General features: G+C 41.5%; 1 pseudogene; it reads left to right on the forward strand.

Moving 5' to 3' along the window:
* Positions 1-16401: 16401 nt before the first annotated feature.
* Positions 16402-17890, forward strand: LOC147929716 (25S ribosomal RNA; annotated as a pseudogene).
* The last annotated feature ends 2368 nt before the right edge of the window (positions 17891-20258 follow it).

A 20258-nucleotide genomic window follows, 5' to 3' on the forward strand; every position in this document is an offset into this window, starting at 1 on the left:
TGCAGATCGATTCTGCGAAGGTGGTGTTGGTCGACACCATGTTGGTTGAGTGTTGGTCGACACCGACCTAGTGTCGGTCGACACCAGGGACGCGTTAGCGTCGGTCGACACCGACTTAGTGTCGGTCGACACCAGACTTAACCGAGTCTTGTTTTCCTGGTTTGTTGTGTTGTTTGTGTTTTGGTTGTTGGCTTTAATAATAGAATCTCAGTTGCTTGTGTGTATAGCCCAGTAGATGGGAGGATGGCCTCACTGAGTGTTTATTAAATACTCATGCATCTCAATTTGTGTTTGCAGTGCAGGTAAAGGCAAGTGTGAACGTGGAATCAAGACGATGAGGAGGAGGATGATCTAGGGTCTCATTTGTGTGTTGTTGGTTATTTATGGTTATGTGTTGGAACCTTGGTTAGAGTTATGATAGGTTGTTGGATAGAATAGTTAGGAATGTTATTATATTAAGGATATGTCGGTTTGGTATTGTTTGTACGTTTCCGCTGTGTAAGATGATTATGGCTGGTTTAAATGATGTTTTGTGGTTTGGGTTGATTTAATTAAGTAGTATGGGATGCTTAATTATATATATAGTATTTAAAAAAAAAAAAAAACGGGTCGGGTCGTTTCAGTGTTCTTGAGGTTTTTGGGTGATTTGAGGAGGTTTCTGTACAGATCGTCGTAGGAGCTTCCTAGGAGCGTCTTCTTGCTTGTTTGTGGTTCAGAATCTTCTGTGGCAATGCTGAGTACATGACCATGACATATCTAAGCTTGAGATTTCTCTGATCTGCTTGTTTATGTGTTGTTGGCTTGTGAGAACGTTATTAGAGGCTTTGTGAAGCCTTCTTGTGGATTGTGATCGAGTTTGATGGTTCTAAGAACAAAGATCCTACGAGAAGCTTCGGAGAAAACGATGCTCGGCATGTGCATCGGTCGATGCGTTTTGTGCGTCGGTCGATGCAAGTGCGAGGACGACGCGATTTGACCTAGGAACATCGGTCAATGCCATGTGGAGGCATCGGTCGATGCAACTAGTGTTTTTCGTGGAATGTCGAGTATGCGTCGGTCGATGCAATGTGAGCATCGGTCGATGCAAGTGAACCTTGCATCGGTCGATGCAGATCATGCGTCGATCAATGCAATCCCTTCTGGTGTCGGTCGATGCAAGTTTGGCGTCGGTCGATGCAGTGCCTGGTTTGTTTGTTGTTTGTTGTTTGATAGTTAGAGTATCTCAATTGCTTGTGTGCATAGCCCAGTAGATGGGAGGATTGCCTCACTGAGTGTTTATCAAATACTCATGCATCTCAATTTGTGTTTGTGTTGCATGTGAAGGCAAAGTGTGATCGTGGAATCAAGGCAATGAAGAAGAGTATGTTCTAGTGGCTCGCTTGGTTGCTTTTTGGCTTATGTTAGGTTGCTAGAGTTGAGATCTATAGTATTTCTTAGGATTGCTGGTTCTCTGGTTTATATTGATTGGAACTTTAGTTTATGGTATTGGAATTAATACGGTTATTTGATATTGGTTATTGGTTTAATGGTTATCTATTGGTATTATTATTTCTGCTGTTTAATGTGATTCTGGTTAGGTGGCTAGTGGGTATTGGACCACTTCCTTAGTTATTTATTATTTATTATATTATTTTAATTATTTATTATTTATTAAAAAACGGGTGGGGTCGTTTCACCTTAATACTACAAAATTGTAAATTCTCAAACCAAAATCTTTAATCCTACAAAATTATAAATTACTTGGAAAGAAAGTAATATGAACAAATGTATAGCTAATAAAACATGTATGCTTGTCTTCGATCCTTCTTCTTTAACCAATCAAACTCCACCACCAAAATTATTGTCTATTTTCTCATTAAATGAAAACCAACATAGTCAGCACATGCACTAAATTATTGATATTTTCACCGTATACTTACTTGGTTTTAGATTCATACGTATTGAGACTTCTCAAATCAAAATCCTTAACACTACAAAACTGTAAATTGTCAAACCAAAATCTATAATACTGCAAAATTATATATTACTTGAAAAGAAAGTAATATAAACAATTGTATAGCTAATTAAACATCTGTGCTTACTGTCGATCCTTCTTCTTTAAACCCCAAAACATGACTCAAACGACATCAAATCTAGGTCTTGCAACGTCAAGCCTTCTTTCTTAGACCCAGAAATACTGAAACAATATTAACTCATCTATAAAGTCATATACAAAAACATGTATTAATGTTCATAAGATATAAAAAGCACAAACAAAGATAAATAAGATATTTTCTAGATATTTGAAATTTTAATACATAATATTTAGTAACACATAAGCTTTTAATTTTTTAATAGAGTTTAAATATTTATAATATTTTAAACTTTAAATGTAGTTTAAATATTTGTAACCTTTTTATTTGTTTAGAGTTAAATATGAATGATACTTAAAAAAATTATAATATTTTAAACTTTCTATGGAAGTATTTTTAGTATTTTTAAACATTCAATATTTATAATATTTGAATTTTTTAAAAGTTTCAATAATTATAATATTTTAAACTTTTCAACTACATCTAAAGTTTCAATATTGTTAATACTTTAAACTTTTAAAAATATTATAATATTTTGAAACTTTTTAGAAGTTTTAATTTGCTATAATAAACCAAAATAAAACTTTTAAATTTAGACACCCGATAAATCAAGCTTCCTGCCCATACGTAGTTGGAAAAATATTAGTCTTATTTATAAAGGTTTTCATCCATCGTCTTAACTATTCTATCCGATGTGCGACGTTGTACATATAGTTATTTATAAGTATTATAATGTAAAAAGTTTACATTATTTCAAAAATATTAAATATTGAGATGACTAATTCCAATTGGTCATTTTAAAAATCTTAATATAGGCAATTATGAAAATTTCAAAAAATGTTAATCAATGACATGTTAAATTCCGATTGGTTGTTTCAAATCCTAGGTGGGCAGCCTTAGGAGTTTATAGCTCTTACTTTTATTTAGTATAGATTACCATTTTTCAAAAATAAAGTATTTATAAAACAAAAAAAATAATTGATTGCTAAATTTGATAGCTATTGAAACGACATGATCTGTTTTTTTAAAAACTAATAAATAATAAATATAATAATAATAAATACTCTAGACTAGTGGTCCCATATCCACTAGCCACCTAACCACAATCAAACCAACCAGCAGAAATTAAACAACCAATACAATATCCAATAAATATCCAATAATAAAAATAACCAATATTAGAATATAACAATGATACAATAACCAAACAACATGAAACAAGGTACCAACAACCTAGCAAAGCCATACAACAACCAATCGAGCCACTAGATTATCCTGCTCTTCATTGCCTTGATTCCACCATTACACTTTGTCTTTACCTGCACCACAAACACAAATTGAGATATATTATAAACACTCATTAAGGCAATCCTCCCATCTACTGGGCTATAGACACAAGCAACTGACAAACAAACCTGGAAACAAGTATTGTCTTCACTGGAAGGGAGGTGTCGACCAACACTACCCCACAGTGTTGATCAATGCTGAACCTTGGTGTCAACCAACACCCTCCTGGTGTCGATCGACACTGACTCTGCAACCGCGATCCGCTCGAAGTCGAGAGTCGAATCTCGCTTCCCATCACCCCCAATCCGTTCAATACTCAAACCCAAAGCCATATGAATCCGTAGAGACCCTATAGCAACCATAACAAGCCACAAAACACCACAAACAACAAAAACAAGCAAGACAAAGGAAATCTCAGGCTTAGATCAGCCATGGTCATGCACTCACATCTTTGTAGGAAGTTTCTGACCAACCACGACGAATCCAACCCTCCTAGCAAGCTTCTAACACGTCTCTAGCCCTTGATCTTCACTCCCACAAAAATATTTCACCAAAAACGCCTTGAAATCTCACAATTTCTCACAAAAAACTCAAGAACACCGTTTCTCTCTGTCTCCACCGGCGTAAAATAATAAAAATACGACCTAGGTCATTCTCCCACTTAAATATCACGGTTCTATGGTTTTCCTTAAACCAAACCGACCAAAATCGACAATTAAATCGAACTGGTCGAACCAAAAACTATTGGTGTCGACCAACACCCACCCCCAAAACACAAAGTTTTGGTTCGCGGATGTTACAACCGTAGTGGTAAAAGTATTCGTAATATAATCGTAAATATTTACGACTATTTTATGACATTTTTACGATTAATATGATGTGAACAGAAGTTTTTTAATAGTAGTTGAAATGTAGTCGTTAAATATTAACGACTATTTTACGACATTTTTACGATTAATGCGATGCGAACAAGAGTAATTTTAGAGTAGTCGTGATGTAGTCATTAAATGTTTGTGACTACTTGACTACTACGTTACGAGTACTTGACTACTATGCTACGACTACTTGACGACTAAGTGGCGACTCTTTTCAAACGTTTTAGAGACTATTTGCCAACCACTTAAAGACTGGTTTGACAACTATAGTGATTATAATCATTTTTCTTGGTTTTGTATTATAACTCGAATTTATAATCAATGAAAAACCTAAAAGTTCACAACATTTGCAATAACCACAAGTAGACCACATTTGAAATAACCAAAAGTTTACCACATGTGCAATAACCAAAAGTAGACCACATTTAAAATAACCAAAAGAGACAACCAAAATGATCATTCTAAAACTAAGATTCTCACAAGTCACAAGGAACAACACATACACCAAAGTGACAAGTTCTTGAGAGTTAAGAAATAGAGATAAGTAACCTAAGAAATAACCTAAGAAGGAGATCGTCTTTATGTTGGAGGCTTGGCGGATGCATCACTTAATTCAGACACAAGGAATTCCACAAAGGCCGGATCAGTTTGGCGCAAGTACTTTTCCATGTGCTCTATCTTTTTCTGTTCCTCAGCCACAACTTTGGAATGTTCTGCTTCACGAGCAGCAATCTCATCATCACGTTTTGTATTATAGGCAACTTGTTCTTCAATTACACGTTGAGCTTCCTTCATTTGCTCTGGCAATGCTACAAACGATGAGGAGTCTCCTCTGTGATTGTCCTTGCCATTGAGAAGATCCTGAAGATGATCCTTGAGGCTTCCAAATCTATATACTTGAAGAAAGATGGTCGTATAAGCTTCTGTTGTGAGCTCCTGAGCTTGTGAAGGATGTGACTCGATCTCCAATATATTAGCTTGTACGTTTTTCACATAATTTGTAATGATCTTCTCGGTCTTTTGATTGATATACGTACCATCTGGCTTTGTATGTGTCTCTTTGAAAACCTCACCATAACTCACCGGTCTCCCCAGTTTCTTTTCCTATTACAGAAACATAAAAAAGGGTTCTCACATAATTTCAAGTTGCAAAGGTGTAAGAAAAATACATAAGTTACTCACCAAGACTTGTTTGACTTGTTGATATGATGTTGGCCCAGCTAAGTGCATGTAAGGACCGAGATCATTACGGTCAGACATACGAGCATTGGAATAGATTCGACTCCTTTCATGTGCTTCTTTAGTATCCCAGTGCGCAACCATTGTTTTCAAGAGAGTATCCTTGATCCATTTAGATAATAGTCGACTAGTCTTAGCTTCGCTAACCATGTTTTTCATCCGTTGTTGACATACTCATAGAAAAACTGTTGCACTGTCCTTGTTATCAAAGGATCCATAGTGTGTGTTTTCTACCAAAAAAAAAAGGAAAATAGAATTAATTTAGTGAAAAACAACACAAGTAAAACCTATCTATGAAAGATGTATGACAAAAAAACTATAGCGCAAACTCAAGGAAGTATATTTCTCGTCTATCCGGAGGCACACATGAACAATAGTATGGACCATCAAATTTGTTTGTAAAAACTTTTGTAATCTTCCGAACAAGTTGTAATTTGACATCACAAGTAGACCTGCAACACACATGAAGTGAATACAGAACTTAGAACATAAAATCCAAGGCATAAGCAAAAATAAAACAAGATGCAAACCAACAACAAAAATGAAAACATAAGCTTGTTTACTACACTCAAACAACAAAATTCAAGTTAATAAATAGAAGACAGTTGTTAAATTAAGAAAAAAATCAACATACCAAATCATTTTAGGCTTTGGTTCCAGAGAGAGGACAATGGTAAAATTATGACGGTCTGGCACCATAAGTATAACGTTTAGAGCCCTCAACGTGTCCTCTTGGAGTTCCGGGAACACTGAATTTGACTCATCGAAGTTGTTACCTTTAGAAGAAGGATGACTTTAAGCGTGAGAGTTCTGAACTAGAGATCTCGCAGCATCCTTTAGTGGATTCGATTGAATCGGTGGATTGTTCTGAACTTCTGGTGATGACCGAGTTGGATGGTCTTCAAATTCTCGATTCAGGGAGTTCTGAAATAGCATCTATGGTGGTGGATAGTTTCTAAACTGCGGTGCGGCTGGTGATGATAGTTAGGGGGAAACGTGGACTTGTTCTTGAGGAGGCTGAGGTGGTTGAGGCGTATAAGGAGTCTGAGGTGTAGGATTTTGAGCCGCCGACGTGAAGTGTTATTCTCAAATTAACCATCCCCTCATACTGAAGCTTTATGATATCAGTTAAGGTTCCCTAAAAATCCGCTACATCAGATTCATCCGTGTAATTTTCACCTTTAGCATATACCCCACAATTACATGTCTTTGTATGAAACAAATAGCCTCCTTTTAAAATAAACTGACCATGTTTTAACCCTGTTCAAAGGTCCATGTGTTATCTCTAGAACCCAAGTAGGAAATGGATTTGTGGCATTCTAGTAAGTAAACTTCATATATATGTATATAGTTATGGTGTAACATCCGCAAACCGATAGTTCATCGACCGATGCATGTTCGGTTTTCTCGGTTGAGTTTTAAGTTAAGTCGTGTTTTTGTCTCAATAGGCGAGCTTAGCCGTTTTTGAGAGAAGAGAGAAGAGAGAAAAGTTTCTTGAGTGTTCTTGGGGATTTTGGGAGATTTAAGGCTGTTCATGTAGAGATCTGTAGCTGGGATCGTTCTTGGAGCTTCCTAGGAGCGTTTTGTTCTTGTGTTTGGGTCGGATTTCTTCTGTGGCAAAGGTAAGTGCATGACCAAGGCTTATCTAAGCTGGAGATTCTCTGATCTGTTTGTTTATGTGTTGTTTGGCTTGTTAGAACGTTGTTTAGGTTCGTGTGAGGCTTTCTTGTGGCTTGGGATCGAGTCTTGTGTTTGCAGGAACGAAGATCCGGCGAGAAGCTTCGGGGAAAATGATGCTCGGCATGTGCATCGGTCGATGAACTTTGTGCGTCGGTCGATGCACTTTGGGCGTCGGTCGATGCAAGTGTGCGAGGACGGCGCGATAAACTTTATCGTTTTCGTGCTATGTCGAGCATGCATCGGTCGATGCAAAGGGAGTATTGGTCGATGCACACCATGCGTCGGTCGATACAGTCCCCAACTGGTGTTGGTCGATGCATGTTGGTGTCGGTCGATGCAGAGTCCTGGTTTGTTATTGTTGATTGTTGGTTGATGGTTAGAGATGTCTCTATTGCTTGTGTGTATAACCCAGTAGATAGGAGGATTGCCTTACTGAGTGTTTATAAAATACTCATGCATTACAATTTGTGTTTGTGGTGCAGGTAAAGGCAAAGTGTGATCGTGGAATCAAGGCAATGAAGAGGAGGATGTTCTAGGAACTCGATTGGATGTTATCTGATTATGCTAGGTTGCTAGATTTGGGTCTGTAGAACAATGCTAGGTTGTTGGTTCTATGCCTTTTGTTATTTGATTATGGATTATTGGAATATCTTGAATAATGGTTATTGGATGATTGGATATTTATTGATATTGTTATTTCCGCAGTTGAATGTGTTTGTGCTTAGGTGGCTAGTAGGTATGGGACCACTAGCTGTAGTTATTTATTATTATTATTATATTTATTATTTATTATTTAAAAAACAAAAGGGTCAGGTCGTTTCAGTTTGGTATCAGAGCCCTTAAGGTTCTAGGTTTGGATGCACTAGGTTTCTGTTATGATGTTTGGGATTGCATGTCTTGATTGATTATGTGAGTTAGTCAACTGTGTGTGGGATGGAGTCCTAGAACATCCTCTACGAGCCTACAATGTGATTCCATGGTGAGTTTATGTTTTATGGTTTTGTGCTATGTTAAGATTGCTTGATAGCTTCTTTTCTTGGAAATGCAGTGGTTAAAGGTGTTTGAGTTTTTGGTCGTGGAGGTGGGCGTTGTCGTGGTCTTGGTCGAGCGGGTTTCCAATGCCAGCGAGTGTGTGGTCCATATTTCCACGAGGAGGTACGCCATAGGATCGCAAGCGTATCAGGAGGGACTAGAGGGGGTTAGCCGGTGAGCGTGCCGGGGGTGCTAGGAACCCAAGTGTGGGGTTGCAGCAGGTGGAGCCCAGGGTCGAGATGATCGCTTGGCGGATCTGTTGGCATGCTGTGGGAGCGGTTACCGAGAGGGGTACCAGTGCAGGCTCTAGTTGTACCGCATGTGGCGTGGTGCAGCCGAGGGCTGCGGATGTTGAGGACTATCCATCTTTTGTTAGGAGGATGGAGCAGTTGAAGATGATCGGTTCGAGATTCTTCTCGAGAGGTATCGAGCCTAGTGGGGCAGATAGGTGGTCATATGCATTTGGATCAAATACTTCTCTGTTTGGTGGGTAATCCAGGTTGTTATGAGAAGTTGAGTGGGCAGGTGTTACATTGCAATATTATACTCGGACCTTAGGAGGTACTTTTGGTCAGGAGATGTTTATAGTCTTTAAGGATTGTTGCTCCTGAGGGGATGGTGACTCTCCTGAATACAGATAGCTCGAGGTGTTGGGGGCTCCGAGAGTGGCAAAGGGGATGATGTTCTCCTGAGGGGATGAGTAGTTCCCCTGATACCGAGATCTTGAGGATTGTGGTCCAAGAGTGAGAGGGTATAACTCGAAGACGCTGGTCTGAGAGTGAGATCGGTATGGCTCGAAGGTTTCGACCTAAGGGTGGAGGAGTTGGGAGCAAGCAATACCTAGGAAGTGAGTATAAACAAACCGATTGAATATAGACCTCGAGAGTTTGACGTTGGTTTAATCTCGGGTTTTGGATGTGTTGACCAATGGGTCAGGGTTTTATGACCAGAGCGGTTATGAATGTGTGGCTGTTGCGCCAGGATTGCGAGGCCGGTGGTGCTGGAGTCCTGGGAAGGGGAGTTGCAACAGGTTTGAGCCGGGAAAGGCATGTTTGCCAGATATATAAGTTCACGAGAAACCTTCATGGCAGGATAATCTAATCGTTGCGACGATGTTGGATTACGTTCACTGGAGATGGACATGGTTGCTAGATTCAAGGTTTTGGTAAGCTTGCTGAGGGAAACAAGGCAAGTAGTTTGAGTTGGCGGCTTGCAAAGCATTTGATGCGGTAAATCAGAATGTGTGAACGTATGGTACTTGTTTGTTTTATTACGCTCGTATTGATGATTTGCTGTTGAGAATTGCTAAGCGAAAAGCTAACTTTGTAGTACGCTATCTTGTGGAAGTTTCCTTAAGAGACAAGTTACTGGAGGTTCTTGGGTGGACAAGAGGTGTTGATATCCGGGTGGTGGTGAGTTGATGTCAGCATACTTAATTATTAGTCTAATATAGCTGAGCAAGAAAAATAGGGGGTTCTTACGCCTTATCACTTCACCGTGGGATCGTCGGCGTTGTTCGTCAAGTAGAAGGACAAGGTATGGGTTTATGAGTTCGTGGCGATGCTGGTTGGGTTAACAAATGCGCCAGCAACGTTTATGAGGTTGATGAACAACGTGTTTCAGGAGCTTCTGGAAGTGTCTGTCATCACCTTCATCGACGATATCCTGGTTTATTCTAAGAGTCCTGAGGAGCATGCAGTGCATTTGAGAGCAGTTCTGGAGAAGTTGCGTGAGCATAAGCTGTTAGTTAAGATGAGCAAGTGTAGTTTCTGTCAGCATGAGATGGATTTTCTGGGTCATATTGCGTCTGCACATGGGGTTTCTGTAGATCCGGAGAAGTATCAGGATATTAGAGATTGGCCTAGACCGCAAAATGCCACAAAGATCAGGAGTTTCCTTGGGTTGGCAGGCTATTACAGGAGGTTTGTGCAGGGCTTTGCAAGCAGAACACGTCCTATGACTAAGTTGACAGGGAAGGATGTTCCTTTTATGTGGTCACAAGAGTGAAAGGAGGGCTTTGCAAGCCTGAAGGAGATGTTGACTACTACTCCAATTTTGGCTTTGCCTGAGAAGGGAGAACTGTAACAACCCGTCCCGTGGACCCCACTAGCCTCACTGCTAGCTTCCCCCCATAGGCCCAAAGTTGGCCCTGCAGGGCATCGATCCTAACCCCTCACCGTGGCAAATGGAACTACTCATCCAAATCCACAGTAGGTTATTGGTGCGCCAGACGTTCCTCGAACCCTGGTCCTCACCCTTTATTAACCTTCCCACAGGACAAGTTGCCACAATTGACCTTTAGCTGATGGAGCGGATCTGTTGAGCAGAGTGCGTTTGGCTCAGGAGAATGATTTGGGGCTGGTGAATGCTTCTAAGGTTATTGACTTTGAGTATCATGTCTCAGCTAATGGTACCATTTTGGTACATGGGCAGATTTGTGTGCCTAAGGATGAGGAGTTGAGGCAGGAATTCCTGAGAGAGGCTTATGCGAGCATGTTCTCTATTCATCCAGGAGCAACTAAGTAGTATTGTGACCTCAAGAGGTACTATCATTGGGTCGGGATAAAGACGGATGTGGCTAGCTGGGTCGCGAGGTGTGTTGTGTGTCAGCTAGTGAAGGCTGAGCATCAGGTACCAGGTGCATTGCTGAAGAGTCTTCCCATTCCTAAGTGGAAGTATGATATGATTACTATGGACTTCGTGGTAGGTTTACCATTGTCCAAGAAGTTTGATGCAATTAGGGTCATTGTGGACCGGTTGACTAAGTCGGCACATTTTCTAGCCATTATGAAGACTGATAGAGCAACAGTCTTGGCTAAGAAGTATGTGAAGGAGATAGTCAGATTGCATGGGGTGTCGGCGAGCATTGTGTCTAATAGGAATTCCAAGTTCACTTCGATGTTCTGTAGGGCATTTCAGGTAGAGATAGGCACTAAGGTGCATATGAGTACAACTTATCATCCCCAGACAGATGGGCAGTCCGAGAGGACGATCCAGACATTCAAGGATTTGCTGAGGATGTGTGTGCTGGATTGGGGTGGCCATTGGACAGATCACTTGATCTTGATAGAGTTTGCTTACAACAACAGGTACCAGGCGAGTATGGCATGGCTCCTTAAGAGGCTTTGTATGGGAGGCCGTGTCATACACAATTATGCTGCACTCTGGTGGGGGAGAAGAGCATGTACGGGGCAGATTTTGTTCAGGAGACCTCGAAGAAGATTCAGGTTCTCAAGCTGAACATTAAAGAAGCTCAGGATCGGCGGAGGAGTTATGTCGATAGGAGGAGGAGAGATCTTAAGTTTCAGATTGGAGATAGAGTGTACCTCAAGATGGCCATGTTGTCGGGTCCGTACAGGTTTTTTACTGAGACTAAGTTGAGTCCAAGGTATATGGGTCCGTTCAGAGTGATTGAGCGAGTTGGACCAATGGCATATATACTGGAGTTACCTGAGGTTATGCGTGCATTCCATAAGGTTTTCCATGTGTCTATGCTGCGAAGTGTCTCCATGAGGATGATCAGTTGTTGGCTAAGATACCTGAGGATCTTCAGCCTAACATGACTTTGGAGGCGAGACCAGTGAGGGTTCTCGAGAGGAGGATCAAGAAACTTCGGAAGAAAAAGATTCCTTTGATGAGAGTCCTTTGGGACTGTGATGGTGTTGAGGAGCAGACTTGGGAGCCAGAGGTGAGGATGAAGGTAAGGTTCAAGAAGTGGTTCGAGAAGCTGGTCGCGACTTGAACTTGTCTAGCCTGGTCTCAGTTGTAGACCGTGGCTGGAGCGGGAATGGAGTATTCCAGCCCATCTCTCTTGTTTACTTGATCGCTTGGGGTGGTTGGTTGTACGAATAAGTAACAAGATGAGGTGGTGCTCGGGGTACGGAATTTCCGTGAGGCGGTGGTTTGAGGGAAAGTTTCCTGAAATAGAAGTTTCTATAAGTGGAAAGTTTCCAGAAGTAGAAAGTTTTAAAATGGAAAGTTTTATGTGAGTTAGAATTTTTCCATTTTTAGTGATTGTGAGCCTTGGAAGGGCTTGTGAGGCCTTCGTGGTGGACTATTGAGTCATTGTGCCCATGTGTGGCGGTCTTTTGTGACATTGTGTGGCCTTTGTGGTGGGCTGTTTAGCCGTGTGTGGCCTTTGAGGCTGGGTGTTTAGCCATTGTGTGGCCTTTGTGGCGGGCTGTTTAGCCAATTATGTGGCCTTGTGGTGGGCTGTGTAGCCATAGTGGCTGTTTAGGCGGTCCTTCGGGACATATGGTCTTTGTGACGGTCCTTCGGGGCAGATGGTCTTTGTGACGGTCCTTCGAGATATATGGTCTTTGTGATGGTCCTTCGGGAGAGATGGTTTTTGTGACGGTCCTTCGGGACAGATGGCCTTTGTGGCGGTCCTGTTTAGGACATTTGTTTGGCCTTTGTGGTGGTCATGTTTAGGACATTTGTTTGGCTTTGGTGGCGGTCCTGTTTAGGACATTTGTTTGGCCTTTGTGGCGGCCCGTGGGGCAGTGAGATGATCCTTGTGTGGTCATGAGGTATTCCAGTGAGGGGATATGTGGTTGGTAGGACATCGTGTTGTCTTACGCGAGCCACAGAAAGGAGACCTAGATAGGGATAGGACTCAGACGTGTTCAGAATTGTTTGCTCACGACTCTTGGGAGACTTTTGATATGATCATGAGACCATCTAAGAAGATCTTTCAGTCTTATTCAACACGAACGAATTCAAAGATCAATTCTTCCAGCCAAACAACTATTTGGGATACATTCTTACCTCATTTAGAGCATATCTCGAAGTGGAATCAGTCCAATCAGAGTTCATATGAAGGAGTTGTTCATTTTACAAATCAGGTGAACTCATGGCTATGCGATTTGTACCTATGAGCATTCAACGGAGGATTCCGACCACGTCAGAAGTATTCAAGGTATGAACGAAACTGTTCTGGAATCTTGATCCATTACATAACCACGGAGAATTGGAATCACCTTAATATCAGTTCATATGTGAAAGATATGGATATTTCAAGTCAGTGGATCTATCCCAGTTCCAGTTTCACGTTTGAGCCACAGATCGTGTTACACAGACCAAGTCAGCAACAATTTCGACACGAAATCAGTTGGAGGATGTCTATGGATCTCGTATGTTTCTAACAAGTCCAAGAAAACAAGATTTGGCCAACAAACCACAAAGATACGCTTCATTTTCCAAAGGAGGGCAATCTAGTTCTTCACCTGAAGAGTTTTTGGTCCAATTGGTTTAGGAGCTTCCAGAATTATGTTTGGCAACCAGGAGTTGTTTCTACTAAGACCAAGGTGAACAAATCATACAGCCCATGTTGTTTCTCATCATCAAGTTGGAAAGAATCAAAGTCAAAGAAGATCAAGGATGCACTTAATGGGTCAATTGAAAAGCTTATGGCCAAAGAGAGCATGAGAAACCTCATTGGAGATGTTGTCTATCAAGTCCAGTCCACTTTGAGCCTAATACAAGCCCAAGAAAGCCCAAAATAATCACTTTGTTTTGTGGTCAAAGAAGAGTGACGAAAATAAGAGATACATGCACCAAAAGTCACTTTGGAGGAAGGGAAACATGCACCAAGAGTTTGGTCTTCATTCAACTTAGTATCTTTAATGTTTTTAGTTTCAAGAATAATCAATACTTGGTTTTGTGACCAAGTTTTATATCCCTATATAAACACATGTAAACTCATCTGAGAAAATCATTCAATCAAGAAATCTTTTATCTTTTATTTGAGAGTGGTAAACTCCTTTGTTCCTTTTGGAACTTGTTCTTTCTCCTTGGTGGGTTACATCAAAGAGTTCTCCTTGGTGGGTTACATCAAAGAGTTTTGGTATATCAAGTGATTCCACCGCACTTGACGTCGCCATTAATTAGCTGAGGATTGAAAAGTCGTTACAAGAGAGTCTAGGGCAAAAGGATTTTCGGGATTTGTCTCACGCCTTGTCATCTGTCTCTGCGAAGCTTCTATCTAAAGTTCCACTGCCTTGCTTTGTTTGGTTTGTTTTAAGAGAGTTTGGGGCATAAGGATTTTCGATTTTATCTCACGCCTTATCATCCAGCTTCGCAAGCCATCGGAGTTCTAGGATTATCAGTCTACCTACCTTAGGGCGTCGATTCCTTGGGTGGATCACATCAACTTTGGTTCTCCTAGTACTGCCATATTCTAGACTTTGTGGCTTGGGAGTATGGTTGGTATATCGACTTTGGTTGACGATCCGAGGGCGCGCTGTAGGGTGGCAACCCGAGAAACGAGTATTGGACTTCTTTTATATATTATGGCATGCGGGCTTAGGCCCGATGAGGAGCCAATATCATAGCATGCAGACCTCTGTCTGATGAGGAGCCAATAAAAAATCAAGGTTTAGACCTGTGAGTAAAGGAAAGTCCAAAAGTCGGTAGCAAATAATGCCTGGAGCGTGAGTCTATGGCCTAGAGGTGACCTTTCGTAAACCGGACGGAGAAGTGCGGACCGTGGAGATGGTTGCACAGGAGTCCTTGACTGATGGTTGTTCGAGATTTGAGGACGAATCTAAATTGGTGGGGGAGAATTGTAACATCCGCGAACCAAAATCCTGGTTTAGGGATTGAATCGGTCGATGCACTATGTGCATCGGTCGATGCATGTTCAGTTTTCTCGGTTGAGTTTTAAGTTAAACGCTGCGTTTTGGGTGAAGGAAAAACCCTTAAGTCGTGTTTTTGTCTCATTAGGCGAGTTTAGCCGTTTTTGAGAGAAAAGAGAAGAGAGAAAAGGTTCTTGAGTGTTCTTGGGGATTTTGGGAGATTTGAGGCTGTTCATGTAGAGATCTGTAGCTGGGATCGTTGTAGCCGCTTCCTAGGAGCGTTTTCTTCTTGTGTTTGGGTCAGATTTCTTCTGAGGCAAAGGTAAGTGCATGACCAAGGCTTATCTAAGCTGGAGATTCACTGATTTGTTTGTTTATGTGTTGTTTGGCTTGTTAGAACGTTGTTTAGGTTTGTGTGACACTTTCTTGTGGCTTGGGATCGAGTCTTGTGTTTGCAGGAACAAAGATACGGCGAGAAGCTTCGGGGAAAACGATGCACTTTGTGTGTCGGTTGATGCAAGTGTGCGAGGACGGCGCGATAAACTTTAGGGTTTTCGTGCTATGTCGAGCATGCATCGGTCGATGCAAAGGGAGTATTGGTCGATGTAAGTCCCACTTGCATCGGTCGATGCACACCATGCGTCGGTCGATGCAGTCCCCAACTGGTGTCGGTCGATGCATGTTGGTGGCGGTCGATGCAGAGTCCTGGTTTGTTATTGGTGATTGTTTATTGTTGGTTAATGGTTAGAGATGTCTCTATTGCTTGTGTGTATAGCCCAGTAGATGGGAGGATTGCCTTATTGAGTGTTTATAAAATACTCATGCATTACAATTTGTGTTTGTGGCAAAGTGTGATAGTAGAATCAAGGCAATGAAGAGGAGGATGTTCTAGGGACTCGATTGGATGTTGTCTGATTATGCTAGGTTGCTAGAGTAGGGTCTATAGAACATTGCTAGGTTGCTGGTTCTATGCCTTTTGTTATTTGATTATGGATTATTGGAATATCTGGAATAATGGATATTGGATGATTGGATATTTATTGATATTGTTATTTCCGCTGTTGAATGTGGTTGTGGTTAGGTGGCTAGTGGATATGGGACCACTAGCTGTAGTTATTTATTATTATTATTATTATTATTATTATTATTATTATTATTATTATTATTATTATTATTATTATTATTATTATTATTATTATTATTATTATTATTATTATTATTATTATTATTATTATTATTATTATTATTATTATTATATTTATTATTTATTATTTTAAAAAAAAAGGTCGGGTCGTTTCAGTTACTCAATTGGTGACAGCTTGTCCTGTGGGAAGGTTGTTAAAGGGTGGGGTCCAGGGTTTAAGGAACGCCTGGCGCACCAATAACCTACTGTGGATTTGGATGAGTAGTTCCATTTTCCACGGTGAGGGGTTAGGATCGATGCCATGCAGGGCCAGCTTTGGGTCCGTTAAGACGGCTAAGGGACGGAAGCTCGTCTCCCGTGTGTTACCGCACGCGGTTGACCAAAATCCAAGCCAAGGACGCTTGGAGCGTTTCGACATGCGGTGGTGAACTTGATCCACTTTCCCTATTGTTGGTCGCTCTTGTGCGGAAGCTCTAGATGACCCAAAGTCTTCAGAGCGACACCAGGTCAGGCGACATCACCCGCTTAGTTTAAGCATATTAATAAGCGGAGTAAAAGAAACTAACAAAGATTCTCTTAGTACCGGCGAGCGAACCGGGAAAAGCCCAGCTTGAAAATCGGACATCTTCGGCGTTCGAATTGTAGTCTGAAGAAGGGTCCTCAACGATGGACCGGGCTCAAGGTCCCTGGAAAGGGGCGCCAGAGAGGATGAGAGTCCCGTCGTGCCTGGATCCTGTCGCACCACGAGGCACTGTCTACGAGTCGAGTTGTTTGGGAATGCAGCCCAATCGGGCGGTAAATTCCGTCGAAGGCTAAATACGGGCGAGAGACCGATAGCGAACAAGTGCCGCGAGGTAAAGATGAGAAGGACTTTGAAAAGAGAGTCAAAGAGTGCTTGAAATTGTCGAGAGGGAAGCGGATGGGGGCCGACGATGCGTCCCAGTCGGATGCGGAAAAGAGCAATCCGGTCTGCTGATCGATTCGGGGCGTGGACCGACACGGATTACGGCAGTGGCCTAAGGTCGGGCTCTTGTTACGCCTGCGGAGACCTCACAGCCGTGATCGTGGTCTGCAACACGCGCCTTTACGGTGTGCCTCGACATCTGTGTGCTCCGGGCGTCGGCCTGTGGGCTCCCCATTCGACCCGCCTTGAAACACGGACCAAGGAGTCTGAAATGTGTGCGAGTCAACGGGTGAGTAAACCCGTAAGGCCTAAGGAAGCTGATTGGCGGGATCCCTCGCGGGTGCACTGCCGACCGACCTTGATCATCTGAGAAGGGTTCGAGTGTGAGCATGCCTGTCGGGACCCGAAAGATGGTGAACTATGCCTGAGTAGGGCGAAGCCAGAGGAAACTCTGGTGGAGGCCCGCAGCGATACTGACGTGCAAATCGTTCGTCCGACTTGGGTATAGGGGCGAAAGACTAATCGAACCATCTAGTAGCTAGTTCCCTCCAAAGTTTCCCTCAGGATAGCTGGAGTTCGGACGCGAGTTCTATCAGTTAAAGCCAATGATTAGAGGCATCGGGGGCGCAATGCCCTCGACCTATTCACAAACTTTAAATAGGTAGGACGGGGCGACTGCTTTGTTGAGCCGTCCCACGGAATCGAGAGCTCCAAGTGGGCCATTTTTGGTAAGCAGAACTGGCAATGTGGGATGAACCGGAAGCCGGGTTACGGTGCCCAACTGTGCGCTAACGTAGAACCCACAAAGGGTGTTGGTCGATTAAGACAGCAGGACGGTGGTTATGGAAGTCGAAATCCACTAAGGAGTGTGTAACAACAAACCTGCCGAATTAACTAGCCCCGAAAATGGATGGCGCTGAAGCGCGCGACCTATACCCGACCGTCGGGGCAAGAGCCAGGCCTCGATGAGTAGGAGGGCGCGGCAGTTGCTGTAAAACCTAGGGTGCGAGCCCGGGCGGAGCGGCCGTCGGTGCAGATCTTGGTGCCAGCAATCCACTAGTCAATTGCGAAACTAAATCAGTTGGAAGGTGCCAATGGATCTCTTGTGTTTCGAACAAGCCCAAGAACACAAGATTTGACCAACAAACCACAAAGTTACGCCCCATTTGCCAAAGGAGGTGAATCTAATTTTAGACTTCAAAAGTTTTAGGTCCAATTGGTTTAGGAGTTTCCAGAATTATGTATGGCAACCAGGAGTTGTTTTCTATTAATCCAAAGGTAAAGAAATGATACAGCCCATGTTGTTTCTCATCAGCAAATTGGATAAAGAAGTCAAAAAGATAAAAGATCAAGAAGGCACTTAATAGGCTAATAAAAAAGCTATTGGCCAAAGAGAGCATGAAAATTTATATTAGGGATGATGTATATCAAGTGCAGCCCAGTTTGAGCCTAATTCAAGTTTAAGAAGGCCCAAAATAAATACTTTATTTTGTGGTCAAAGAGGAGTGACAAAAATAGAGATACATGCACCAAGAGTCACTTTGGAGGAAGGGATACATGCACCAAGAGTTGAATCTTCATTCAATTATCTATCTTTTTTGTTTTTAGTTTCAAGAAAAGTTAATACTTGGATTTGTTACCAAGTTTCTTTTCCTATAGAAACTCATGTAAGAGCAATGAAATAATCATCCAACTTTTTTATAAAACCTTTTCTTTTGAGAGTTATTCTCTTCTGTTTTTTCTGAAACCGACAATCAAAACCGACTGTTTGGTGTGATTCAATAGTCAAAATCTCGATCTCCTTGGTGCGAGACTGAGAGATCTAATCTTTTTGGTGCGAGGCTGAAAGATCAAACCGGTATATCAAGAGTCTTTCTAAAACTCTTGTGCGACCATTCATTCCACCATCCTTATTCTTGAGAATTCGTTGTCATTAGAATCAAGGTGTCACTATCTACCAACTCGAATGTGTCGATTCCTTGGGAGAATCATATCAATTACTTCATAAATAAATAGAATTTTTGAGTTATTAATTAATTAGTACCTGATAAGGCAAGGTGGACGATCCAGTGTAGGAGTTCTGTAAAGATAAATGGAAGTAACTGCTCCATAAAAACATGGCAGTCATGGCTCTTTATGCCTCAAAATTTCCATTTTCTATATCAACACAACTAGCTAAGTCTGATAAATAACTATTTGGGAATTTAACCGAGTGTTTCACACATTCCAAAAAGCTTGTTCTGGCCTCGTCTGTCAATATATAGGCCGGGAAAGATGTAAGTGTGGCTGAGAACAGAACTTTACTATATCCAATCTTGACATGATGGTATCTTTGGATTTACCCTTCACACGCATAAGAGTATAGATAATGTTGTCCAAAAAAGTCTTCTCTGTATGCATCACATTAATAATATATCGGATATTGAGGTCATTCCAGTATGGCAGCTGCCACAATATGCTTTCTTTGTGCAAGCTAAGTTGTTTCCCATATCCCGACATCTTTCTTTCATGACCATTTCCACTGACGTCCTTGGTTTTTGGTGGATTTACACCATTCAACCGCTCTGAATAAACTTGTTCACCGGTCAAAGACTCAGGTGGATACTCTCTCATAGCGTTTTTCCTTTAAAGTATTTTTTATTCCTCCTAAGAGGATGACCATGAGAAATAAATCTCTGGTGACCATCAAACTAACAAGTCTTCCTTCAATTAGGTAGATAAAAAGACTTTGTATCCTCCATGCAAAGTGGACAAGACAATTTACCATGTGTTGTCCATCCAGATAACATGCCATAAGCCGGGAAATCGCTGATCGACCACATTAGGACTGCTTTTAGATTAAATTCCGACCATGGATACATCGTACACATCAACTCCAGTAGATCACAACTCTTTTAAATCCTCAATAAAAGGTTGGAGAAATATTTCGAGACTAGCACGCGGATGATTTGGCCCAGAATTCATAATTGTAAAAAACAAGTATTTTGTATTCATGCACATACGAGGGGGTAGATTATATGGCGTCAAGAGCACAGGCCAAAAAGAATGATTAAAAGACACGCCAAATGGATTGAATCCATTGGTACATAATCCAAGATACATGTTATGGGATTCTTCAGCAAATTGAGGATTTTGTTGTTGAAAATACCTCCACTCTGCTGCATCAGAAGGATGATTCATTTCTCCCTCTTTTGTTTGGTCCTCGGCATGTCATATCATTGCTGCTGCATGTGGATTTGATACACTCTCTTCAATCTTCAGCAATAGGTAGATACCACATACGACTATATGGTACTTTGGTTCTACGTCGGCCCTCCTTAGGATTCCATCTTTATGCACCACAAAATAGACATTTTTCTTCCTTTTCGTCATCTTTCTAAAATAACATACAATTGTTAATACAAACATGAATTATATGATATGGGAGCCCTAAATTGCGCATCAATTTTT

Source organism: Camelina sativa, chromosome 13 (assembly GCF_030686135.1).
Source record: "Camelina sativa cultivar CO46 ecotype springtype chromosome 13, ASM3068613v1".
In the NCBI taxonomy this organism is placed as follows: domain Eukaryota; kingdom Viridiplantae; phylum Streptophyta; class Magnoliopsida; order Brassicales; family Brassicaceae; genus Camelina; species Camelina sativa.